Source organism: Elephas maximus, chromosome 3, assembly GCF_024166365.1.
Source record: "Elephas maximus indicus isolate mEleMax1 chromosome 3, mEleMax1 primary haplotype, whole genome shotgun sequence".
Taxonomy (NCBI): domain Eukaryota; kingdom Metazoa; phylum Chordata; class Mammalia; order Proboscidea; family Elephantidae; genus Elephas; species Elephas maximus.
The window spans coordinates 157,467,028-157,494,367 of record NC_064821.1 but is presented as its reverse complement, the minus strand read 5'-3'; the positions used below and the strand labels follow the sequence as shown (position 1 = coordinate 157,494,367).

Genomic DNA, 27,340 nt, shown 5'->3' with positions numbered 1-27,340 from the left:
AGTTCTGCTCTGTCCTATAGGGTCAACCATGAGTCGGAATCGACTTCACGGCACTGGGTTTGGTTTTTTGGTATTTTATCTTCTTGGGGGCTACTGTAAATGATATCGATTTAGTGATTTCCTCTTCAATGTTCTTTTTGCTGGTGTAGAGGAATCCAACTGATTTTTGTATGTTTATCTTATATCCTGATACTCTGCTGAATTCTTCTATTAGTTTCAGTAGTTTTCTGGAGGATTCTGCAGGGTTTTCTGTGTATAAGATCATGTCATCTGCAAATGGAGATACTTTTACTTCTTCCTTACCAGTCTGGATGCCCTTTATTTCTTTATCAAGTCTAATTGCTCTGGCTAGGACCTCCAGAACAATGTTGAATAAGAGCGGTGATAAAGGGCATCCTTGTCTGGTTCCCAATCTTGAGGGAGAATCCAGCTATTCTTTTTAACTTAATGATATATTCCTAACACCTTCCAGTAGAAATAAATATTCTCAAGAAAACACGATATTTTATTTCAAGTTAATTATTTAATCGTTGAAAATGTAATATATTTACATGGTTCGGGATTCAAATATTCAAATGGGCGTAACTGATAAACCTGACTTCCATCTCTGCCATCAGTTGTTGTTAGGTGCCATTGAACCGGTTCCGACTCATAGCAACCCTATGTACAACAGAGTGAAACACTGCCAGGTCCTGTGTCATTCTCACATTCGTTGTTAAGCTTGAGCCCATTGTTGCAGCCACTGTGTCAATTCATCTCCTTGAGGTTCTTCCTGTTTTTCGCTGATTGTCTAGTTTCTCTCTAATGGGGTAACCAATGTTGTTAAGTTTAATGTGAGATATTTTATTACAAACAATGCTACCATAAATAATCTTGTACCTGTCACTCATTTTGTACATATGTGGAATAAGTGTACAAGAATTGAAGTGCTAGTTCAAAAGGCATGTGCATTTGTGGATGGATATTGCCAATTTGCCCTCCTTAGAGGCTGTACCAATTTATACTCATACAAGCAATGTACGATTTAAATATTTTAAAAACAAAAGCCAATGTACTTTTTCGTTAAAATAGGTTTAATCCTATTCTCTCCTTTCCAAAAAAAAAAAAAAAAGTTGGTTTTACAAATAATACTTTGATCCCTTTTTTTTTTTTGATAACTCTTTGTGTATATTATTGGACGTTTCCTCAGAATAAATTCCTAGAAGTGGAATTACTAACTCATTTGTTGTTTTTAGTCACCCTGGAGTCTGCTCATGGTGACCATACATATAATAGAAACAAATGTTGCCCAGTCCTGTGCCATCTTCATGACCGTTGGTATGTTTGAGTCCATTGTTGCAGTTATTGTGTTAATCACATATCAAACAGATTAAAGAATTAAACTCAAGAACTGAGACTATTTAAAAGCTACAAAAAAAGTTAGTGAATAATTATCTAATCTTGGGCTGGAGGGCTTTTTCAAGATTAAGGCAAAGACAGATGAATCATAAAGGATAAAACTGATAATTTAGACTAAATAAAAAGTGAAAACTTCTGCCCGTCTAAAAAATCCCACAAATAATATTAAAAGACAGATGATAAACTGGTATAAATCGGTAGGGAAACGTAAATACCCAATTAAAAAAATAGGCAAAGCACATGACTTAGTAAGTCTCAAAACTAACACAAATAGTTGGAAAGCTTTTGAAAAATGATCAGCCTCAATAATAATGTAAATGCAAATTAAAATGACGCTTCATATTTTTATCTTGCATTTTGCCACAGGTAGAAAGAAAAAAAATTATTTTTTTTATAGAAAGAATGATGAGATCCAGTTGTAATGTAATTTAGTAATACTTGGTGTCATGGGTTGAATTATGTCCCCCCAAAAATGTGTGGATCAACTTGGTTAGGCCATGATTCCCAGTATTGTATGGTTGTCCTCCATTTTGTGATTGCAATTTTATGTTAACAGGATTAGAGTGGCATTGTAACACCACCCTTACTCAGGTCACCTCCCTGGTCCAAGGTAAAGGGAGTTTCCCTGGGGTGTGGCCTACAACACCTTTTATCTCTCAAGTGGTAAAAGGAAAGGGAAGCAAGCAGAGAGCTGGGGACCTCAAACCACCAAAAAAGCAGCACCAGGAGCAGAGCGGATCCTTTGGACACGGGTCCCTGCGCCTAAGAAGCTCCTCGACCATGGGAAGGTTGAGGACAAGGACCTTCCTCCAGAGAGAGAAAGCCTTCCCCTGGAGGCGGTGCCCTGAATTTGGACTTGTAACGTACTAGACTGTGAGAAGATAAATTTTTGTTGTTGTTAAAGCCATCCATTTGTGGTATTTCTGTTATGGCAGCACTAGATAACTAACACACTTGGTGACTAGTAAAAATTGGTAGAACTTTTCCACACAGAAATTTGGCAATATGTATTTAAAGCTTAAAAATGTGTATATTTTTTCAATTGCAATTTTATTTTTTATGTATTTCATATCGTAAGGAAACACTCTAATGCGTAACGTTGTATGTACAAAGTTGACTCTCACATTTAACTCGTGCACTGGATTTCAGAGATCTCCTTCGAGCGACGATAGAAAAAAACTAGAACTGATTTTCTTTAAATTTATGAAACAACAGGAAACTACCACATTTTCAACACCATTAATTGTAAGCGAAATCCTCGAGAGAGCTTCTTTTCCTTTACCTTCTTTAGCTTTGTTATCTAAATTTCTTTTAATGTAAATCTTCAAAGAATGGGGGGGTGGGGGGGCGGTGCAAACTTGACGTCGTAGTCTTCATATAAAAACCAGCCGAAGAAACAGCCGTGTGCGTTGGTGGTATAGTGGTGAGCATAGCTGCCTTCCAAGCAGTTGACCCGGGTTCGATTCCCGGCCAACGCAGGTTGTTTTTTTCTATTTCAACCCGAAATTTGGGGACGACATCAACTTCAGCAAACAAGGGGCCCAAAGAGCTGAAAGGGGGTTTGGCCGCGTTTGTATGCGGACACCCTGAATCTCCGAAGAAGCCCTCCCAAGAGCGAGCCTCCGGGTTTTTGCATCTACAGCCTCCGAATCGAGCACATCTGTGGGATTCGACCGCTGGCGTCGCACGAGGTTTAAGATAACTGTCCTTTTGGAGGTCTTAAGGAAAGTGTCTGAAACAGACTGGTCCGTTTTCTTTTTCTGAATCCGCGGAGACGGCTCTGATTTACTGAAAACGCAGCACAAGGAAGTCACCGCAAGCGCCCGCAGTTCCCGTGAGGTGAGCAAGGAAAAATAATCAGGAGGAGGACCCTCATCCCTCCGGCAGCTTCTCAGCCTCGCTTCTCTTCCGGAGCCACCATTCCGGGAACAGAAAACTCAATTATAGGCCACAGGTTGGAGATGTAAACGTGAAAGTCCTTCGGGGCTCCCTCTCCCAATCCTGGGCGAGACGGTTTGATTCTTTGGAGGAGGAAGAAGAAGGAAGAGAGAAATCGATGCAGACGGGCGGCGGGGGGCGCGGTCGAGGACTGCAGTTCCAGCCTCTCCCTTCAAGTCAGGACCTGGCTCCCCACTGTGTTTAGGAGCTCAGATCGGGATTCAGGTGTCGGGTCTTTGAAGTTGCGAAGAGAAAGCATCCGTATGGAATTTCGGCTGGTGAGAGTCACACGAACTGGGTAAATCAACACAATGTAGGAAACTGGTTGGCATTTCTGTTTCAAAAGACATCAAATCAGGGGGCAGCCCGCCGCCTAGCGGGTAGCGCGCCGTGATCGTATAGTGGTTAGTACTCTGCGTTGTGGCCGCAGCAACCTCGGTTCGAATCCGAGTCACGGCAAAAAACTACTAAGCTTTTTGGCAGCCCTACCTTTTAAAGGTGTAATTCTGCTTTTGCTGGAGGCAGCCTCTCAGGACTGCAGTTAAAGAATTGATGAATAATAGTTTCCACCATCCACACAGGGAAAGACGTTTCAGAGCAGGATGAAAATTCGTGTAAGCGGTAATCAAGGCTGCAAGGGCAGTATCCGTCGACCTTCACATGAGCGCCTGATTGGACCCCAGAGGCTGGAGATCTGAATGCTTTGGGGAGAGGAGGCAAGGATCCCGCGAGCAAGTACGCAAATCCCATCTGAGTTTACATCTCGGTGGGACTTCCAGAGGCAATGAATATGCTCTTTTATTCAGTCCACACAAAATTTTAGTATTTAAAAACAAACTTGTGCCCCCCAAATAGTGAATAGGACCTATTTTCCAATGACGCGTCGCCTTCTCCCAGCTGTCCCCCCTCCCCCTCCCCGGCATGGTTTAGGGGAGAATAGGGTTTTGGACTGGGAAGAAGTTTGCGCTGCAGCTCCCAGGTCCCAGGAGCGAGTGTCCGCTCCCCTCCTGCTCCCCGTGGTTGTTCGCGACACTCATCCTCCTCCCCTCGCGCTCTTGCAGAGCCGGAGTCCTTGAAACCGGGTTCTCAGAGTGACCCGATCCAGAAGGAATTTGCTGAAATATCTGGGTTTCAGGACCCTCCATTCGCACATCCAGTGAGTTCGCCTAACCTCCGCAGGCTCTGTCTTTGAACTTCGGGTTTTCTCAGTGGTAAAACTTGGAGACTGCGTCTATGAAATTCTAGATCCAGAGATTACTTTCACACTACATAATTAGACCGTTGACACGAGCTCTCGAAAAAAAAAAATGATAATAATGTAGGAAAGAGCTAAGTGCCGGAGCCCGGCTAGCTCAGTCGGTAGAGCATGAGACTCTTAATCTCAGGGTCGTGGGTTCGAGCCCCACGTTGGGCGGGTTTTTTTTTCCCCTCTCTTCCATTTTTACGGAAACTTCTCTAGTCAGCTATCAACAGAACTACGAGCTTTTAAATTGCCACTGTTGTTTTAAACTTTGGTGAATTATTTTCAGGAATAGCTTCCAGTCGCCCCCAATTCAGCAAAAAATAATTCCAGGCGGTAGATTCGAGCGACTCTGGTCCATGAGACCAGAGGCTCCTGATCTGCGGTTGTCCCCGGCCGGGCTCCTCGGCTGGGCGAAGGTGGAGGAGTCTGAGCAGTTCCGAGTGGCGGGCCCCGGAGCTCCAGGCTCCCCCTTCGTCCTCCCTGAACACTCCAAGAAGATACCTTGGAACGTGACCAGATAGAAACACATTCGTTGTCTTCGCGCCGGTGGGAAATTAAAAAAAAAAAAAAACATATATGCATATTGTCAACATATATGTATACATATGTATCGCATATACATGTATGTATTTCAGGATGTCACTTTGAAGGCTGAGGTGCCCCTGACTCCACCCATGATATTTTCAGTCGCCTCATATGCATGTGAAAGCTGGACAATGAATAAGGAAGATGGAAGAAGAATTGACGCATTTTAATTCTGGTGTTCGGGAAGAGTATTGAATATACCATGGACTGCCAGAAGAACGAACAAATCAGTCTTGGAAGAAGTACAGCCAGTGCTCCTTAGATGTGAGGATAGTGAGACTTTGTCTCAGGTACTTTGGACATGTTACCTGGAGGGATCAGTCCCTGGAGAAGGACATCATACTTGGTAGAGAGTCAGCAAAAAAGAGGAAGACCCTCAAGGGGATTGATCGACACAGTCGCTGCACCTATAGGCTCAAACATAGCAACCACTGTGAAGATGGCACAGGACGGGGAGCGAGGGGGACTATGAGTCGGAACCGACTCAGCCCGACAACTAATAACAACAATATATTGTCAACACACCAGAAAAAATATATATATGTACGTATGTATATTCACAAATATATACACATATATGTACATATGTGTGTGTGTATTGTGTGTGGTGAAAATATACTTGACAAAACATGTCAACTCAACAATTTCTACATGTACAATTCAGTGACATTGATTACCTTCTTCAAGCTATGCAACTGTTCATTTTCACTATCCTTCTCCAGATCATTTCGATGGGAAATGATTTATCCTTAAACATAAAAAGTGATTCTCCCAGAACAAGAGACCTTGGAGGCATTAAAGAACTAGCCTGAGGCTTGTGAAGATCTGCCAGGAGACCATCTCTCACTTGCCTATCTTCCCTTGGAGGCAGTCATGGGACCGTTTCTCATCACCTTCCTGGCTCTGATGAGATATGAAGTTTTATGATCTGTTCACCATCAGGCTATAGCTGCAGACTATAAAACTGCTTAGCTGTAGCCTAGAATTGGCTCCTCATCAACAGGTATCCCACAACTCTTGCTGCAGTCAACAAGCCCCTTTGTTTCTGTGTCTTCCTTTTTGGTGTGTGGGATAAGAACCCAGGCACTTTTGGCTACTCATTCTTTTATTGCCTATGTAAGTAATAAACTGCCTGAATCTAAATGTGACTGTTCATATCTTTACCAGCTGTGTGTGCTTGACAAATCTGATTTTTTTGCCATATATATTCTTAAACTTTCATGTAGTTAAATATATCAGTCTTTCCCCTTAAGGCTTCTAAGTTTTCTGTCAGGCTTAGAAAGGCTTTTCAAGTATTTTACCAGTTTGTTGTTCTTAACTTTCGTGGGGGAATGGCTCTGCCTACAAAACTATGAAATTTTCACTGGAGGTAGTTTTGAAGGAAGTATGGTGTTATTTATTCTTCTGCTAATGAGCTTACTGGGGACACAATTAGCTCCCAGATAATTTTGTGGCACATTCCCTGAGGTTCTGTGAAGGCCCTACCTGCTGAGGATTGAGGCAGTTCCTCGGACCTCCAGCTCAGGATTACTGGACTCTGTCTAAGAAGGGAATGCAGTCATCAAAAGATGGTGTGACATCCCAGCTTGAGCAACAATGAAGAGTCATTACTACCCCTGGACCTGGTGGGGCAAGGGGAGAGAGCTATTTCTGGAACCTGGAAGAAGTTATAGGTGTAGCTAAGACTGCAGCTGTAGTAGAGTGCCCCTAGACAATAGCTGTGGACTTCATGGAGGAGACACAATCTCTGCCAACCTGCAGGGAATAATTACCCCCAACTCATATTCTTGCCACCCTCCCATCTCCAGTTAATGCATCCCATTGGGTGTATTTGCCAGGAAGGTAGTGGGCAAGGGAATCCTTCTGTGCAGGAGTCGGCCTCTTGGGGCAAAGAATGGGGTGGATTACAGTGAGAATGGATCTAGAGGGCCAAATGCAGAATACCCAGCACACATGGCTTTTTCATTCTTAAGATTTTTGTTGAAAAACTCCAAGAGTACGGCCCCCTGGACACCCTTTTAACTCAGTACTGAAGTCACTCCTGAGGTTCACCCTTCAGCTAAAGATTAGACAGGCCCATAAAAAAAACAATAATACATGTAGCTCAACCATGTATACGAGACTAAATGGGCACACCAGCCCAGGGGCAAAGACAAGAAGGCAGGAGGGGACAGGAAAGCTGGTAATGGTGAACTCAAGGTAGAGAAGTGAAGTGTTGACACATAATAGGGTTGGCAAGCAATATGCATATTAATTGTTAATGAGAAATTAATTTGCTCTGAAAACCTTCATCTAAAGCACAATAAAAATTTTTTTGTGTGTGATTAATTTTGTCATTGGCTGCATTTTGGTGTCAAAAAAATTTTTTTTAAGTTTGTATTTTCTGATTTCTTTCATTTATGTGAGAGTGAGTTTGCTTTAGGCCTGTATCATATCTTGACTGGAAGACCATCTATCTGTATATGTTCACTTGATTCACTCTTCCTTTCACCCAGATCATTATAAACACTGAGATAAATTTTCCACAAATCATTGTCAGAACTCTTATATTTTTGTCAGAGCCTTCCTATTTCATTAAAATAAAGTTCTACAGCTGATGTTATGTTTTGAATATCATAACTGGATTCTCTTTTTCACAAAAAAGTAGTGGCAATGTTTCTGGAATTTCAAAGTGCAGGATTTTTTTTAAAGTTTCTTTTTAATTAGCATCTGTAAGTTTCTAGCCTGGAGAAGACTGGAAAAGCCAAGTGAAGAAGAAAGGGGAGAAAATCCTGTGGAACTTCTGGATCATGATGCATTAAGATGTCCATAAAGACTGAGACTTCCCCAAACTCTCAGGGGACAGGCTGTGATTATGGGATAATGGCCTATCTAGTGGCTTCAGCAGCCCGTGATCAACTTTGAGTCACAGCAGGCCAATATGGTCTGGACTGTCTGAGGTTTTTAATATATACTTTTAAAGTGGGTCATTTATTTATTATAAAAGTAATAAAGTCATGCTTGTTGTGAAACAAACAAACTCATGAGATGTAAATAAGAAATGAAATTTCCCTAATTCTCAATTCCACTGCTAAGAGGTAATTCTTGTTAAAATTTTGCTGTATGGCCTTTAAAAAAAATAGTGCAGATGTACAACTTTCTCAGTCATAATGATGAAGCAATAGTTGATTGAGGTCCTTTAGATGCCATTTAGGCTAGACACCCAGGATATCCTCACACTTACTCTGACAATAATCTGTCTACCCTGATAAATATGATAAGGAATGGTAACATTGTTTGTAGGACTTTCATCAGACTCAGGAATTCTTACAAATTGAGACAGAGCACGTGGCTTAGGTTGAAGTCCTGATGTGTTCTTTCTTTCTCCTAAGCCTAAATTGCATATTATCACATTATATCAGATATAACTGGATGGTCCTGCTACCATCAAGTCGATTCCAATAGCTTATATGACAGAGTAGAACTGCTGCATAGCATTTCCAAGGAGCACCTGGTGGATTCTAACTGTCGAAGTTTATGGTTAGTAGCACTAGCTCTTAACCACTATGCCAGCAGGGTTTTCCGACTGGATGAGAAAACCCAAAAAAACCAAACCCAGTGCCGTCGAATCAATCCCGACTCATAGCGACTGGATGATCTTGTCTTGTTTAAGTGCCCTGAGTCATCTCCGACTCATAGCGACCCTATGCACAAAGGAAGGAAACACTGCCCGGTCTTGCACCATCCTTACAATCGTTGTTATGCTTGAGCCCATTGTTGCAGCCACTGTGTCAATCCACCCAATTGAGGGTCTTCCTCTTTTCCGCTGACCCTGTACTCTGCCAAACATGATGTCCTTCTCCAGGGGCTGATCCCTCCTGACTACATGTCCAAAGTATGTCAGAGCAGTCTAGCCATCCTTGCTTCTAAGGAGCATTCTGGTTGTACTTCTTCTAACACAGATTTATTCGTTCTTCTGGCAGTGTATGGTATATTCAATATTCTTTGCCAACACCACAATTCAAAGGCATCAATTTTTGTTCCATCTTCCTTATTCATTGTGCAGCTTTCACATGCATATGATGCGAATGAAAATACCATGGCTTGGGTCAGGCGCACCTTAGTCTTCAAGGTGACATCTTTGCTCTTCAACACTTTAAAGAGGTCCTTTGCAGCAGATTTACCCAATGCAATGCATCTTTTGATTTCTTGACTGCTGCTTCCATGGCTGTTGATTGTGGATCCAAGTAAAATGAAATCCTTGACAACTTCAATCTTTTCTCCATTTATCATGACGTTGCTCACTGGTCCAGTGGTGAGGATTTTTGTTTTCTTTTTGTTGAGGTGTAATCCATACTGAAGGCTGTGGTCTTTGATCTTCATTAATAAGTGCTTCAAGTCCTCTTCACTTTCAGCAAGTAAGGTTGTGTCATCTGCATAATGCAGGTTGTTAACGAATCTTCCACCAATCCTGATGCCTCGTTCTTCTTCATATAGTCCAGCTTCTCGGGATTATTTGCTCAGCATACAGACTGAATAGGTATGGTGAAAGAATACAACCCTGGCGCACACCTTTCCTGACTTTAAACCAATCAGTATCCCCTTGTTCTGTCCAAACAACTGCCTCTTGATCTATGTAAAGGTTCCTCATGAGCACAATTAAGTGTTCTGGAATTCCCATTCTTTGCAATGTTATGCATAATTTGTTATGATCCACACAGTCGAATGCCTTTGCATAGTCAATAAAACACAGGTAAACATACTTCTGGTATTCTCTGCTTTCAGCCAGGATCCATCTGACATCAGCAATGATATCCCTGGTTCCACGTCCTCTTCTGAATTCAGTTTGAATTTCTGGCAGTTCCCTGTCGATATACTGCTGCAGCCATTTTTGAATGATCTTCAGCAAAATTTTGCTTTCGTGTGATATTAATGATATTGTTCTACAATTTCCACATTTGGTTGGATCAACTTTCTTGGGAAGAGGTGTAAATATGGATCTGTTCCAGTAGTTGTCCTGGAAGCTGTCTTCCATATTTCTTGGCATAGACGAGTGAGCACCTCCAGCACTGCATCTCTTTGTTGAAATATCTCAGTTGATATTCCATCAATTCCTGGAGCCTTGTGTTTTGCCAATGCCTTCAGAGAGAGCAGCTTGGACTTCCTCCTTCAGTACCATCGGTTCCTGATCATATGCTACTTCTTGGAATGGCTGAACATCGACTGATTCTTTTTGGTATAATGACTCTGTATTCCTTCCATATTCTTTTAATGCTTCCTGCATCATTTAATATTTTCCCCATAAAATCCTTCACTATTGCAACTTGAGGCTTGAATTTTTTCTTCAGCTCTTTCAGCTTGAGAAACACCGAGCGTGTTCTTCCCTTTTGGTTTTCCATTTCCACCTCTTTGCACATATCATTATAATACTTTACTTTGTCTTCTCAAGCTGCCCTTTGAAATCTTCCATTCAGTTCTTTTACTTCATCAATTCTTCCTTTTGCTTTAGCTGCTGGACGTTCGAGAGCTAGTTTCAGAGTCTCCTCTGACATCCATCTTGGTCTTTTCTTTCTTTCCTATCTTTTCAATGACCTCTTGCTTTCTTCATGGATGATCTCCTTGATGTCATTCCACAACTTGTCCGGTTTTCGGTCACCAATGTTCAATGCATCAAATCTATTCTTGAGATGGTCTCTAAATTGAGGTGGGATATACTCAAGGTCATATTTTGGCTCTCATGGACTTGCTCTGATTTTCTTCAGTTTCACCTTGAACTTGCGTATGAGCAATTGATGGTCTGTTCCACAGTTGGCCCCTGGCCTTGTTCTGATTGATGATATTGAGCTTTTCCATCATCTCTTTCCACAGATGTAGTCAATTTGATTTCTGTGTGCTCCATCTGGCGAGGTCCATGTATACAGTTTCCATTTATGCTGGTGAAAGAGGGTATTTGCAAAGAACTCGTTGGTCTTGCAAAATTCTATCATTCGATCTCCAGCGTTGTTTCTATCACCAAGGCCATATTTTCCAACTACTGATTCTTCTTCTTTGTTTCCAACTTTCTCATTTGAATGTCCAGTAATTATCAATTCATCTTAATTGCATGTTTGATCAATTTCAGAGTGCAGCAGCTGATAAAAATCTTCTATTTCTTCATCTTTGGCCCTGGTGGTTGGTGCATATATTTGAATAACAGCCGTATTAACTGGTCTTCCTTGTAGGCATATGGATATTATCCTACCACTGACAGCATTGTACTTCAGGATAGATCTTGAAAGGTTCTTTTTGACGATGAATGCAACACCATTCCTCTTCGAGTTGTCATTCCCAGCTTAGTAGACTATATGATTGTCAGATTCAAATGGCCAATACCAGTCCATTTCAGTTCACTAATGCCTAGGATACCGATGTTTATGTGTTCCATTTCATTTTTGATGATTTCTAATTTTCCTAGATTCATACTTCGTACATTCCAGGTTCCAATTATTAATGGATGTTTGCAGCTGTTTCTTCTCATTTTTGAGTCGGGCCACATCAGCAAATGAAGGTCCCGAAAGCTTTACTCCATCCACGTCATTAAGGTCAACTCTACTTTGAGGAGGGAGCTCTTCCCCAGTCATCTTTTGAGTGCCTTCCAACCTGGGGGGCTCATCTTCCAGCACTATATCAGACAATGTTCCGCTGCTATTCATAAGGTTTTCACTGGGTAATACTTTTCAGAAATAGACTGCCGGGTCCTTCTTCCTAGTCTGTATTAGTTTGGAAGCTCAACTGAAACCTGTCCTCCATGGGTGACCCTGCTGGTATCTGAATACCGGTGGCATAGCTTCCAGCATCACAGCAACACGCAAGCCCCCACAGTACGACAAAATGACAGACATGTAGGGGACTGGATGATAAAAGGAGACCATAAAAAAGGGTGGTAGGGAGAAAGCGAGGCTGGGGTGTGAGACTCCTCCCTGGAATGAGTCTCACAAGTGATGCATCTTTTGTGAAACAGACAGTGGAGAGAGCCTCACTCTTGTGCTCCACTCTCCTAAACACTTATTGAAGGTCAATACTATTCTGTATTTCAAACAATGAGGTTAGTGTTTGTTCAGCCATCAGGAACTGGCAGCTTGGGTAGAGAAGGTGAGAATTTTCTCACCACATGTGCCTTTTTATACTCCCTTGATTTTCTATTATCAGACAATCATATGCCAATCCCTCTGGGAGGAAAAGATCACAGAACTACAAAAAAGTCCTACACACACCTCTTGAGAACTTGCAACCTGATCACTGTGACAGGCATCTCAGAGCCTGTCTTCAGTGTTACCACCCAAACCTCTCAAAGGATCAAAGTAGGACTTGACTCTAGGTAAAATTATTTGAGAATTCATCCCCTATTTCCTATGACAAGTATTTGTTAGCTGCTTGTCCACCCCAGCTCACCAGATAAGATTTTATAGCAAGCAGCACATACCAGCATGGATCAAACAATTCCACAACCACAACAGAACACCCACTAGTATGAAGTTCCCTCAAATAAAGTGTCAAGGATGCAATGTCTCCTCTAGTTGCCACAGAAAATAAGAAGAAAAAAATCCATTATTTAAGTCCCAATCTGATAAAAAATTAAATTTGAAAGTGTTTTTTCCAATTTTTACTTGGCTCAGGACCAGTCATAAAGGTCGCACCCTGGAGGATGGGTGAGTTCTGGGTTCCTCAGCAGCTGCAGCCTGGGCTCTCTGTCACAGGAATGATGGGAACAGGGTTACCTCTGTCAACACTTCTACAGTCAGGTGAATGTGAGCTCAAGTATCTCCTGGAAACCACTTTTCCAGAATTCTAGGAGTCAGGAGAACATCACAGAGCCAGCCCCTCGTCCATAAAATTCAGACTAACGTATGAAATCAACAAACAATAACATTCTCCAACCAAAAGTGATGGATTTGCACGGCTATTAAAATGCCAGATACGGTGTTTCCCAGTAAACAGCATTCTCTTAGAATGTGGGGATATTACTAGGTACGGCTTCTTTGGAGGGCAATTAGGCAGGAACTAGCAAAATTGGAAATGTACAAATAGTTTGATCAGGCAAGCCCACTTCCCAGGAATATATGTTAGAGAAATACTTGCACACATGATTCAAAATATTTGTATAAGTTCTCTGAAGAATTACGTTTGACAATAAATATTAAAACCAATCTCATGTCCATCAATTGAGAAATGTTTAAATATACAATGGTCTATCTGTACTATGAAAGGATATGCAGTTGTTTAAAAAGGCGGGTAGATAACGGCAATGGTGATGATGATGCCATTGAAAATAATTATAATAGCTGAGGTCAGTGAGCATTTATTAAGTGCTCAAATGCTTTATGTGCCTGTCATTAAAATTTAGGTTAACCCATGAGGGAAGTACTCCTATTTGCCCCTTTTTATATAAGAAGAAATAGAGACACGAAAAATTCAATAATTTGTTTAAACTTGTACCGTTGCAGAACCAAGATTTCCTCACAGAGCTTTTGGCTGCACTACAGATGAGAGTGGGGTTTTCTTAGTCTCCATTCTTGGGATTTTTCAGGTTTCTGGGATGCGCAGTTGTAAAACTCCAGCTTTGGGAAGTGAGAGAATTTGTGCAGTGGCTCTGGAATAAGTAAACTCTGAAGCCCCGGACGCGAGCTTGGTAGAAGAATAAAACTTTTGCCCAGAAATTGCTTATTTTGGCCTCTTTTATGGGACTTGAATCTTCGAGCAGCAAGTTTTGGGGTCTGATTCAAAGCGGATATAGCCTCAGAGGGCTCTGAGGATAAAAGTTGCTAGCAGCCTAAAGCTGCTTTCAAGCAGTTAGAAGGAGCTCAAAGTAAAAACCACCGTCCCTGGGTGGGCTCGAACCACCAACCTTTCGGTTAACAGCCGAACGCGCTAACCGATTGCGCCACAGAGACACAGGCATCTGGAGTTTGGAACACAGCTTGTGATGTCAGGACATACCCTTTACCCTCAGGCTGGGGATACCTTCACAGCTTTCTGGCTGTCCAATCGCGCTCTCTCCAGAGACTGGGAGCACAAGAGACACTTAGGCGGAGTGTCACACCGTTGGACACGCTTGGGCGTTGATATTCAGCCGGAGTGAGCGTGGGAACTCGACACCCGCAGCCTCGCGCAGTTGGAGGCGCACAGTCGCTGCTCACCACCGCCCACCAGGACTCCGCGTTCCCAGGCTGCGGAGATCCGCCCAGGCTCCCCGCTGGGAGCCCACAACGCCCCCCGCTACCCGCCTGAGGCCTTTCCGAGGAATGTTGACAATAAAGATTTATTGTCAGGGGCTACCGTAGGAGGCAGTGATAAGGAATTATGACGAACAGAGCGTCAGAGTAAGCTTCAGAGCTGTATATTGAATAAAGCAGATTGTTTAAGAAGAGTAGGATAATGTATAACAACTGTAGCTTTAATTCCATGTAGACTTGCAAATCCGCTATAGCTTTGTAGCCCTTTCCAGGTTACTTGCAAACTTGCATTTCGGGTTTTTTTTTTTTTTTCCTGGCTCGATAATAAATTTAACTAAAAATTTATTTATAAATAGGCATATTCCTTTGGCTTTCGGTTTCTGTTTCCCACATAGCACCCAGAGAGGAAATGAAGAGCGAGCGGGGCTGAGGCTCCCTACCAAGCAGTGAGGAAGGGGAGGCGAGGAAACAGCAGGTTATCTTGGGGCCAAGGGAACTTGTGCCTAAAGAACTGGGAGAAAAGCATTCACGATGGTCGTGGAACGCTCGCAAATTCCATTACCAGGACTAAGAAGGTGGATCCATGGCAAGTCTCGGTGGGACCTCATGGGGTAGGTTGAAAGAGACCCTTAGACTGGTCGTCCTTTCTTTCCATGGACGCCTGGACTTCCGCCTGGAGGAAAAGAGCACAGGTGGAGACTTCTCAGAGGCCAAGGGAGGGTGGAGTCGCTCCCGCAGTCAGATGCCCCCTCTGCGCAGCAGTTTCTATCCACTGCCCAGCTCCCCTCTTGTGCTCAGAAGCAGGGCGCATCAGGGACCTGGACCCTGACTTAGTGCCGACCAGCTCTGGGACCGAGGAAATGATTCAGCTCTCTGCAAACCTCACTTTCCTCATCAGCAACGCGCCCAGGTTGACTTCGGGTTTTGCTCAGATACTTTACATTCGGACAACTGATTTTTTTTTTTTTTTTAGAGAGAAGAGAAGCTCACGGCTTTTCGTCATCCAGCTCGTTCGGTCTACACCGCGGAAGACTTTTAATTTCAAGGTCTTGAGTGTCGCGCAAAGTCCAGTGTGTTTTCTCTGGATCGGGATATGGCTGCTTCCGGGGCCATGCGGATCCCCGGGTGGCCACGAGGGACCATGTGGTCCTTCCTCTTGGAACCCTACTCCTGGGAACTACTACACTTTCTGTTGGGCCAGTAAAGAAGAATGAATTCTGGTGGTTTCAATTGCCCTGAGACGGACTGGACTTTAGATTTCGTACACTGGACAACTCCAATTCTGAGGTCCTTCTGGGTGTAAGGGTTCCGATGCTTGGGAGGTTGGTGCTTTCTCATTCTCTCTTACCATACTGTGGAAGCAACACAAGATAACCGGATTTAAAAGTAATTGACTTCTTTTTTTCATTCTAAATGTTCTATTCTACACACTAAAAGCCATTATTACAAGAAGAGTGTACAGGCTTCAGCAGGCCCCCAAAGGGGGTCCCCACAGAAGAAAGGTTAGCTCGTATGGGAGAGAAGATGTAGTGGGACCAGGCCTCTGACTCTGCTCTGTCTAGACAGCAATGGAGAAGATTATGGAGAGGGAGATTCAGAGGGAAGAGGGACAGGATTGGGAGGATGAAGAAAAATGGTGAGGACGATCCCAGGACACATTTAGTCACTGGCCTCAGCAAGGACAGCTTGTCTATCTGGGCCTCTCCTCCCCACCTTTGCCTCTCATGGTGGCTTCTCATCCCCCCACCTGTCTCCTGATTCTGGGAATGCTATCATTTTCTACTGCACCTGCTGAGCCTAGGCCCAGTCCTCTCTAACAGGACAAATTTTGGTCCCTTACAGGTCTCCTTTTGCCAGTCTTTTTTTGTGGTCCTAGGAGAGTCAGAAGCATTGAATTATCACCAGAAAACAGGATATTCAACCTAGGTATTGTGGGGCCATCATGCTGAAAGTGAATCCAGCAGTCCCAGGTCATTTTTGGTTGTACTCATTTGCAAATGCGGAAAATGATGTTCAAATTATTTTGAAATCAGTAACACATGTGATTAAACCCTCATTTGCAAAGGCACTGACAAGAATCAGTAATCCATGTGGAAAAGCCACCATTTTAAAGGTGGTCTGCTGAAGCCTGTGCACCGCTCTGTTCACCTGCAGCTATGACATAGTAACTCCTCCCAAATTAGTTTTCTTCCTTTAAATAACCATAAAAATGACAAAATGTGTGAGGTACCAGTTTAGAGACTTTGGACAAAAACAGTGCAAGACTGTGATCCCTGAGAGAGGGTTGGGAAGAATTCCTGATGGTGGTACAAAATTTCAGCAAGCTGAAATCCAGCAGAGCATGGTACTCACATGAGGAGGCAGAGATCAGAGTTAGGACAGATTATAGCACTGGAAGGGAGAAAATGGTTTAGAGGCCAGTTTTCAGAAGTCCATCTCTAGGTCTACTGCAGGTCATTTGCTGAGTGCTGGGCTGCTCATGTGCAGGAAGGTACTACCCAAGGCTTGCCAGAGGACAGATGCTACAGGATAGAGAACAGAACAGAGGTCCTAGAGGTCAGTACCAGGCAATGTTGGAATTCAAGCTTTGTTAACAACTCTTTACCACTCTGAGCACCCAGCGGAGACTCTCTCCAGAAAGGGTGTGCTTTAAGAGCAGAAGCCACACCCTAATGTAAGGTCTACTCTTGACAGTCCCTAACTGTGCTGCAAACCAAACCCTGATAAGACAGAGCTGCAGGGGAGACAACGTTTGGAAGTTGAGTTCTAACAAGTTGAGGGTTTTGGTGAACACCTTGAGTTTTCCACAGTTTTACGTTAAAGCCTAAATCCAGTCCTATACAAGTTCAAGGTAATCAGCCGGTAATCAAAATGCTTGTTGTTGTTGTTGTGTGCCATCAAATCAACTCCAATTCATAGTGACCCTATATGAGAGAGTAGAACTGTCCCATAAGGTTTCCTAAAACAAAAATGAATAATCTGGAGGAAGATATCAGAATCCAGAATCTCTACAGTGTGTCATTCAATGTGTCCAATAAACAAAAAATACTAGACATGCAAAGAAACATGTGACCCATATTCAAGGGAAAAATAAGTCAATAGAAACCAACTCCCAACTCCAAGATGTCCCAGATGTTAGATTTAGCCGACTTCAAAGTAGCTATCACACACACACACACGCATACACACACACACACACACACACGGAAAACATGATGTCAATGAGTGATCTGATAGACAATCTCAAAAGAGTAATGAAAACCATAAAAAGGAATGCCCAATGGGCTCATAGACAAAGTGGCCTAGCAGCTGGGATGCAAATTATACATGTGCTTAATGACGTGGGGTTCCACTTACCAAGGATAATCTGGCTACAGCCACTAGTGAGTGAATGCCTCAACAGCCAAAAGTAGAGAACAGCTCTGAGCCCCTGATATGACACCAGTCCCCAGCAGAGGTGCAGAGTATCAGCCAGCCATATGATGGCAGGTTAAGCACATAGGACCTGTAATGGTTAATACTATGTGTCAACTTGATCAGGTTATGATTCTCAGTGGTTTGGTAGACATTGAACTGACCGCTTTTCCGTAATGTAATGTAGTGTAATCACCTCCATGATGTAATATGATGTGATCAGCCAATGAGTTCTAAGAGGAGTTTCTTTGGGCATGTGGCCTGCATCCAATATCTATGGACATTCTGGCAAAGTTTGCTGGCTTGCTCTGGATCCTGCACGTGACTCCTCATCCTCTGACCTCTGGTTCTTGGGGTGTGAGCCAGATGCTGCCACCTGGCCTGCAGATGTTGGGATTTGCCAACTGCCAGAACCCTGTGAACCAGAGGCCTTCTGCCTGACCTGCCTATTTTGGATCCCTAGCCTCTGCAACACTACGGGTCAGCCCCTGAAACAATGTGAGTCAGCCGCTGCAACCAAGTGAGTCAGGTGAAGCCTCCAGCCTGACACCTGACCGACCATGAATTTGGGACTTACGAGCTACCACAACTGCTCCATCCATTTCCCTGACATAAATATCTCTGTATGTATACATATACATTTCACTGGTTTTGCTCCTCTAGAGAATCCAGCCTGAGACAGGGCCCTTGCAACAAGTGAGGGTCAGTGCTTTGTTCTCACTGGAATAGATACTCTTGTTAAGGATTTGTCTTCCCTACCTGCAGTGATTCTGCTAAAACAACCATCTGTGTGGACTTACAGAATGGTTTATCCCCCATTATGGTATTCCACACAGCATTGCTTCTGAACAAGAATTAATCTGACCATTGCATTGGGCTCATGGTTTTACCCTGCAGTGGCTAGCATGATGGAATGGTCCTTTTGAAGATTCAGTTTCAATGCCAGTGAATGACGACACCTTGAGGATATGGGTATTGTCCTACGGGATGTAGTACATGCCCTAAATCAGTGTCCAATATATGGTGATGTTTCTCCCAGGTTCACAGATCAACGGGTGGAAATGAGAGTGGTTCCTCTATTATCGCTACTGATAACATTAGTTAAAAAAAAAAATAATAAAATTAAATCTGTCATTGTGCGTTAGGTGAAATTTTACAGAGATAATTAGTTTTCCATTGGACAGTTTGTACATAAAGTGTTCCATGACATTGGTTCCATTCCCCACAACGTGTCAGCACTCTCCCCTTTTCCGTCCGAGGTTCCCCATTTCCTCTACCCCTTGCTGCCTTCTCCTCTTTCTCTTTGGTCAAACGTTGCCCTTTTGAGTTCGCATAATTGATTGTTCTAAGGAGTATGTTCCTAGCGGGCGTTATTGTTTATTCTATGCGCCTGTCTATAGTTCGCCGGAAAGGTGGTCTCCGGGAAAGGCTTCAGTTCCAGCTCAGAAGGGTGTCTTAGGGCCATAGCCTCAGAGGTTCCTCTAGTCTCTGTCAAACCAGTAAGTCTGGTCTTTTTTGTGAATTTGATATTTTGTCTTCCAAATTTTCTCCTGCTCTGTCTGGGATCCTCTGTTGTGATCCCAGTCAGAGCAGTCGGTAGTGGTAGCCGGGAACCACCTAGTTCTTCTGGTCTCAGGGTGGTGTAGGCTGTGGTTCATGTGGTCCATTAGTCCTTGGACTAATTGCTCCCTTGAGTCTTTGGTTTTCCTCACTCTCCTTTGCTCCGGATGGTAAGAGACCAATAGTTTTATGTTAGATGACTGCTTGCAAGCTTTTAAGACCCTAGACGCTACTCACCGAAGTAGGATGCAGAACATTGACGTAGATGTCCCCCAGGTCTATGGTCCTTCGCCTTTGAGCCTGGGAACTTCGTCCCGCTAGGTGTTTGGTTATGTCTAAGAAGTTGCCCTGACTGTGGCCCTTGTGTGCTCTATTAATATATAAGCAGCACCTACAGTTATGTATATAGAAATATCTACCACCAAACCTGTATCTGCAGGTGGGTGTCTTCCCTTACACCCTCCCACACTTCTTGGCATAACTATCTACCTATGTATCCACTCAAAAATTAGTGTTTCTTAATACGCTCCTTGCAGGGTTGTCTATGTAATTACCGTTGTTGCCCTTTGTTCTTGTGTTCCTCTCAGTGTCCTCCCATGCCTTGGTCATATTTTGCTGACTTCCCCCGTATTGTGTATTGCTTTTCCCTTCACCAATATTAACACGTGTCTTCTATCTATTTGGTACCTTTCCCTCCCTCCCCCTCCCATCCCCGGTAACCATCAAAGATTTTTTTTTTCCCCTGTTTGTAAATGTTTTCTTGTTTCTTTATAATAGTGGCCTCATGCAGTATTTGTCCTCTTGTGATGGACTTGTTTCATTCAGCATAATGTCCTCCAGATTCATCCACGTTGTGAGATGTTTCACAGATTCGTAGTTATTCTATGTCATTGCATAGTATTCCATTGTGAGTATGTACCACAGTTTGCTAATGCATTCATCTGTTGGTGGCTACTTAGGTTGTTTCCAGCTTTTTGCTCTTGTGAATAATGCTGCGATGAACATGGGTGTGCATATGTCTATTCGTGTCATGGCTCTTAATTCTTTAGGGTATAGACCTAGGAGCGGGATTTCTGGGTCATGTGGTATTTCTCTTTGTAGCTTTTTAAGGAAGCACCATACCATTTTCCACAGTGGTTGGTACCATTTTACATTCCCACCAGCAGTGTATAAGGGTTCCAATCTCCCCACAGCTTTGCCAGCATTCGTTGTTTTTCAGATCAGTGCCATTCTTGCCAGGGTGAGATGGTATCTCATTGTGGTTTTGATTTGCAGCTCTCTGATGGCTGATGGTCGCGAGCATCTCTTCATGTGTTTGTTAGTTGCCTGAATGTCTTCGTTGGTGAAGTGTCTGTTCACATCCTTTGTCCACTTTTTAGTTGGCTTGTTAGTCTTTTTGTTGTTGAGATGTCAAGGTTTTCCATAAATTTTAGAGATTAGATACTTGTCAGATACGCCATAGCCAAGAAATTTTCCCTGGTCTCTAGGTTCTCTTTCTACTCTTTTGACGAAGACTTTCGATAGGCATAAGTGTTTAATTTTTAGGAGGTCCCCTTTACCTAGTTCATCTGCTGCTGCTTGCACATTTTTAGTTATGCTTGGTATTCTATTTATGCCATATGTTAGACCCCCTGCATTAGTAAAAATGTTACTTCCCTCCCCTGCAACTCGGGCCTCTACTGATTCAGAAGCCTTAGCTCCCAAGAGAGGAATGCTTCCACCAGGAGATAGAATAATGGCCGCGTTAAAGTAGACATTGAGACTGCCACCTGGCCACTTTGGGCACCTCATGACGGATTCAAAGGGGAAAAAGAGGGTTACTTTACTGACTGAGATGACTGATCCCCACCATTAAGGGGAAACTGAGCTGGCACTACACAATGAAGGTGAGGGGGAGTATGCATGGAATGCAGGCGATCCCCTGAGGTGTCTTAGCTATCTAGTGCTGCTATAACAGAAACGCCACGAGTGTGCGGCTTTAACTAGCAGAAATTTATTTTCTTGTGGTTTAGGAGGCTAGATGTTCGAATTCAGGGTGCCAGCTCTAGGGGAAGGCTTTCTCTCTCTGTCGGCTCTGGAAGAAGGTCCTTGTCTCTTCTGGGCTTCTGCTCCTGGGCGATCTTCATGTCCCTTGGCGTCTCTCTTCCCCCATCTCTGCTTCTCTCGCTTTCTTGTTTAGTCTCTTTTATATCTCAAAAGAGATTAGATTAATTAAAAACACACTCTACACTAATCCTGCCTCATTAACATAACAAAGAAAACCCATCCCCAAATGGGATTATAACCACAGGCATAGAGGTTAGGATTTACAACACACATTTTGGGGAGACTCAATCCAATCCATAACAGGCTCCTTAGTAATCATTGTGCCATGTGATTCAGCTCAGTGGAAACCTAGAACAACCCAATGCAGCCAGGACTGAAAATGGCCCAGGCCCTTTAGGAAAGAAGGTTTTGCGTTGCCTCACCAGGCAAGAAACCAGCGACAGACAAGCTGTGGTGGTTGCTGATGGCAAAGGGAATAGGAAATGGGTATTGAAGGAGGTAGTTACATATGCCAGCTATGACCATGCGAGAGTTGCAAAAATGAGGTCTGTAACAGTTATTTCTTCCTTATTTTGATATGAATACATTTGTGTATATATTAACCAATATTTCTCTTTTCTCCCCCTACCAGCTAACATAATATTTGTCGTAGTAGTTAACTTTTTATCTCAGTTTTAAGTTACAGGGTAGCAAAGGGGGAATGTGACTCTCGGCTAGAGAAGGAAAGCACATCACTTAAAGATAAATAACAAAATTTGTATCCTTTCTGGGGGAAAGGGCTAGCATGTTTTCATGGGACCAGAAAAGCATGATTTCGGTATTGTCTTTTTTTTTTTTTTTTGAAAGCTAAAATCCGTTTCGGTTGATTCTGACTCACAGCGACCCCACAGGGCAGAGTAGAACTGCCCCCTAGGGTTTCCAAGGAGTGGCTGGTGGATTCAAACTGTCGACCTTTTGGTTAGCAGGGCTTCCCTTCGAAAGTCAAGTATGGTTAAAAGAAAGAGGAGTAGGAAGAAGATATAGAGGAGGAGGGGGGAGGAGAAGTTGTGCATTGGATGCCAAGTGAACAAGAGGTGGGCTGTGGTGGATTTGTAGTGTGTCAGTTTAGCTCAGCTGGAAACACATCTCCCAGGATTCCCATTCCTGCATAGCTTTGGGCCAAAGGAGACATTTTCCACGATTTGGGAGGCGGAATTGAAGCGGCCACCGTATCCTTTTGTGTCACATGTGGTCCTTTATCCTGGCTCACCTTGTGGGCGTCGGGCTTGCATGCAACTACAAGCTGGCGGATCCCCTTCTCTTTAATGACACTCCCATCATTAAGGTTGGGAGTTCGGGGGAGGTGAGAGACTGAGGCATGAGGCAGATTCCAGTCCTCCCTTCCTTATGGGTTTCATTCATAGTTAGTTCTTGCAAGCTGCCAATTCGATGCTTCTGAGACATCCTTTTTTAAGAAATTAAATTTGGAAAATATCGAGTTAGTGTCTGAATAGAGCCTCTAACAAAATACAGGAGACAAAACCATGGTCAATCAAGGAAACCTTCGAAGTCTGCAATAAAACAAACACTCAACCAGTTTTAAGAAGCTTCCGCTTCGCTCTATGAGGTGAGCGCACAAACCGCATCGCCTCTTAGCGCAAGAGTCACGCAAAAGTTCCTCTGAAACCTGTGGCATGAGAGGCGGATTTGTCAGGCTGTGTAGACAACTTTTCACTGACAGCCGTATGATCATCCGTCGCTCTCCGACCGTCCCGGAAACAAGCCGAACATTCGCTAGAAATGGGGTCAGTACGAAGCTCTGAGTCAAAGAGCAAATGAGGCCAGCGCCTGAAAAAGTTGCGCACGCGTGCTCATTAAAGCTCCCCGCCAGCCTAAAAAAGAAAAAACACCGTGGTCTTTTTTCTTCCGAAAACCAACCCACGAACTCGAAACAGCAGTCTCGTTCGCTGCCTTTCTCCTACGTCGACCCGTAAAAGCGCCAATCTAGTTTCCCAACGAAAACAAATATCTTTTTTTTGTACAACAAATATCAGGGGAAAGCGCGAACGCAGTCCCCCACTACCACAAATTATGCAGTCGAGTTTCCCACATTTGGGGAAATCGCAGGGGTCAGCACATCCGGAGTGCAATGGATAAGCCTCGCCCTGGGAAAACCACCTTCGTGATCATGGTATCTCCCCTGCCAGGTAAGTATGAGTTGCTTACCCTCCGCCCCGCCGCAGCCTCGCACTCCTCACACTTTACAGAGACGGTCATTCCGCTATTCTCACTTCCGAGCCCTCATAGCCCCCCTACGCTCCTATTGCACACAATTCCAAGCCACGGCCCGGACTCGCTCCCACAGCACGGACGATCATAACGTGTTTAAGCAGCAGACACCGATCCAGCAGCCACTGCGCTGCCATATCTACATAAGACACCGCGCCCGTCAGTGACATCACCGACCATGCTTGAGAGTTTAAGATCGCCAGTCGTCTCTGCTACAAACTCCTACTGGATTCATGAAATTAGATTGGAAACTGTCCAATAGTGGTAAAACCAGTAAGGGGTGCGGGCTTGTAGCCCACTGGGCAGTCCCTCTATTTTCGGAAGTATTGTTTCTTCCTTTCTGAGGATGGCTCCAAATTTCAATTGAAGTGGCATATCACAAAGAAGACTGGAATTTGAAAACGGCCGGTATCCTTGGTAAACATTTAGAAGCAAGTAAAACATTTGTTCTATTCTACGCATTGAGAACCATTATTCCGAGAAGGAAACACAGACCTCAGCTGATCGCCAAAGGGGTGTGGGAAGGAGAGGTGAAGAACCCGCGCAGTGGGGCCAGGCCGCGGGCTGGGCTCGCCGCCTAAACGGTGGGTGGGGGAGGTGGTAGCTGCGGAGGGGGAAGAGAGACGTCACTTCTTCGTCCGCCTGCCGGCCCGCTCATTGGCCGGCTGGGAGGAATGGTAGGAGGAAAACGCCGACAGGGGGGCGGGGCGTGGGTTCGCGGGCAGAGCGGGGAGGGGGCGGTGCGTGGGTAGGCGGGAAGAGAGCGGTCGGTGATGTCACTGACGGGCGCGGTGTCTTATGTAGATATGGCAGCGCAGTGGCTGCTGGATCGGTGTCTGCTGCTTAAACACGTTATGATCGTCCGTGCTGTGGGAGCGAGTCCGGGCCGTGGCTTGGAATTGTGTGCAATAGGAGCGTAGGGGGGCTATGAGGGCTCGGAAGTGAGAATAGCGGAATGACCGTCTCTGTAAAGTGTGAGGAGTGTGAGGCTGCGGCGGGGCGGAGGGTAAGCAACTCATACTTACCTGGCAGGGGAGATACCATGATCACGAAGGTGGTTTTCCCAGGGCGAGGCTTATCCATTGCACTCCGGATGTGCTGACCCCTGCGATTTCCCCAAATGTGGGAAACTCGACTGCATAATTTGTGGTAGTGGGGGACTGCGTTCGCGCTTTCCCCTGATCCTTGTTGTTTTTTAAAGATAGACTTAACTAACCCTGTTGCGGCGGTATTAGTTTAGTCTGTTTTCTGCACTCGCATGTTCAGGAGAGAAAGTCTCGTGGAGGTCCGTGGCTTTGTTTCTTTCCTAGCTTTTGATTGCTTTTCTGAAGATGGTCAGATCGTTCTTCCTGCTTTTTCCACGAGAAATGCGAATCAGCACATATGAAGAATCTCTTGCGACAACAGAAACACTTTGCCCCTTAATAAGAGAACCCGTTCAAGCGGCAGCTGAGCTTTTGTCCTGAGTCATTTGTGCCAATTGCTCGAAGTTTTTTAGGAAGACCTATTATAATAAAAATACACCCAAGTTTCTGGCTTTGCAAAGCACATGTTTACTTATTTCCTCAGTGTCCTGGGGGGTAGAAGTCCCATTTAGGGCCTCAGCGGGGCTATCCTCCCCTGGGCTCCTGGGGGAACAGCAGTCCTTGTCGGTAGCCCCCGGGGGTTTGGCTTCTTGGCCTTCCTTGGTCTGTGAGAGGTCTTCCTCACATAGTGTCTTCCTTCTGTGCCTGACCCTCTCTGCGACTCTCTTCTCTTTTATGAAACAGCACTCAGAAAGGATTAGGAGTAGGACCCACCCTTCTCTGGTATTATTTAACTGATACTCTCTTAAAAGAGTGGGAGAAAGAAGTGGCAGTCAGCTTCCGGTAAAGATTTACAGCCTTGGAAACCCTATGGAGCAGTTCTGCTCTGTCCTATAGGGTCTCTATGAGTCAGAATTGACTCCAACCACAGTGGGTTTATCTTCAAAGATCTTATTACCCCAAAGAAGGTCACATTCACAGGTAGCGGGGATTAGGACTCCAACATATCTCTTTGGGGGACACAATTCAATCCCTAACACTAAAAAAAAAAAAAAAAAATTTTTTTTTTTTTTTTTTTTTTTTTAACACTAGAGGGAGACAATTCCGTGGCTGATGTTCTTAATGTCAGTAAAAAATCCTGTCTGTTTTCACAGCATGAAGATCCTGAAACAAATTCTGGTCGACAAGAAAGCATTTCTTCCCCGGGCTGTTAGTGCGCCCATTAGTTTTAGACGCGCCTTATGCAGGGGAACAGTCTGCCATGGTGTTCTGGCCACCTTGTACATGTCTACATAGGCCATGCAGGTCAGAACCCAAGTCTTGGTGGAAAACCCTGTCCTCCACCCAGGAACATAATAAGATGGACAGCTTAGTGAGGAGCTTGACCCTTTTCTCATCTGCCTCTCTTTCCCGTGAGAGGCTGCCCCTAGACAGTTTTCCTGTCCACCTCCCTGCTTCCAGTGAGGGGTGGGACTTTTCACCTAGCCCTCCTTAGGGCACAGCCACAGGACATAAAACTGCTCCGCTGCAGTGAGGCATTGACTCCTCAGCAACAGAGCTTCCAACTACTTATGTTGCCATCCTCTGGCCACCTTTTTTGGGTGTCGACTTAGGAGAGGGCCATGAGGAGCTGGCACCTTTGACAACTTTTCCTTTCACTGTCCATGTAAGTCATAAACTGAGTCTAAAAAAGGATTTTTTTAAACCATCTGAATCTGTCATGCCTTGACTTTGCCTTGTCTTGTGCTTCACACGTTGTACTCACTTTGAGTCTTGCCGAACCCCCATGCATTGTCGGTTCACCTTAAGTCTGTGCTCATGGGGTTATCAAGAATGCTGTATATAAATGAGCCAGTGAGGAACTGCAGTGGACATATGTATTGTGCACATTTCTTCTGCTCATGTGCACTCTTTCTTGTCCCATTGAATTTCACTTACAAAGCACAAGTTCAAAGACAAAATTATGAACAATTCCAAGATAATGACAGCAGAACATTAAACCAAGCATGAGGATCCTTCTGAGTGTGGGGCCCTCAGTGCCTGCACAGGCCACGTGCCCATGAGGCTGGCCCTGCGTGGAGGTCCACGGCCAGGTGTCACTAAGAATTCAAGCACCTTTCTCTATCCAGAGAAGAACCAGAACCTACAGGAGATGGCAGGTGGAGAGTATCTTTGCATATAGCTCTTTCTTTCACAGTTCTTCATTAACTACTAATTGCAATCTCTGACTTTATCCAATATCTCAATCCAGACTTTGTCAATGACTTTGGGGCCTTTTTTTTTTTTTTTTTAATTTACCCAGAACCCACAGTAGCAGGAACAGATTCTTCCTCATAAGATTTCTAGCCTCAAGAAGATTCAGCTCCTGTTGACTTGAATTCCAGACCCTCAAGTCACATGAAGACACCCAGAGATTGGTGGTCAGTTGCTGGACAGTCAAAGCATTTTGTTTGCTTGTCAGACTTTATTCCATTATAATAAATTCTTGCAATTTATGTCCATTTCTTGATTGCTTAGCTAGATTCTTTTTTACAGAGAAATTGCTACTGCTATTGCTGTGGAGTTGCAGCCTAGAGTCAGGCAAAAAAAAAATGAAGAAGAAAAGAAGGTGGATTTCAACTAGTCTGCGAAGACGTCAGTTGAACTCAATGGATGTTCAAAGAAATTAGCTA

At 44.1% G+C, this 27,340-nt stretch overlaps 1 long non-coding RNA gene and 6 other non-coding genes across 7 annotated transcripts; 4 read left to right on the top strand and 3 right to left on the bottom strand.

Annotated features, from left to right (window-relative positions):
• Positions 1-2,804: 2,804 nt before the first annotated feature.
• TRNAG-UCC (transfer RNA glycine (anticodon UCC)) lies at positions 2,805-2,876 on the top strand. The gene has a single exon. It is a non-coding gene; the product is annotated as a tRNA-Gly (tRNA).
• Positions 2,877-3,723: 847 nt separating this feature from the next.
• On the top strand, positions 3,724-3,795 carry TRNAH-GUG (transfer RNA histidin (anticodon GUG)). Its single transcript has one exon. It is a non-coding gene; the product is annotated as a tRNA-His (tRNA).
• An 882-nt stretch (positions 3,796-4,677) lies between these two features.
• Positions 4,678-4,750, top strand: TRNAK-CUU (transfer RNA lysine (anticodon CUU)). Its single transcript has one exon. It is a non-coding gene; the product is annotated as a tRNA-Lys (tRNA).
• Positions 4,751-13,999: 9,249 nt separating this feature from the next.
• TRNAN-GUU (transfer RNA asparagine (anticodon GUU)) lies at positions 14,000-14,073 on the bottom strand. Its single transcript has one exon. It is a non-coding gene; the product is annotated as a tRNA-Asn (tRNA).
• A 7,131-nt stretch (positions 14,074-21,204) lies between these two features.
• On the bottom strand, positions 21,205-24,227 carry LOC126073316 (uncharacterized). The gene is made up of 3 exons (XR_007516720.1): positions 24,139-24,227; positions 22,625-22,819; positions 21,205-21,520 (listed from the first exon to the last, which is right to left on the bottom strand). It is a non-coding gene; the product is annotated as an uncharacterized LOC126073316 (long non-coding RNA).
• Positions 23,406-23,569, bottom strand: LOC126074191 (U1 spliceosomal RNA). The gene has a single exon (XR_007516992.1). It is a non-coding gene; the product is annotated as a U1 spliceosomal RNA (small nuclear RNA).
• Positions 24,228-24,660: 433 nt separating the features above from the next.
• LOC126074190 (U1 spliceosomal RNA) lies at positions 24,661-24,824 on the top strand. The gene has a single exon (XR_007516991.1). It is a non-coding gene; the product is annotated as a U1 spliceosomal RNA (small nuclear RNA).
• Positions 24,825-27,340: the final 2,516 nt, after the last annotated feature.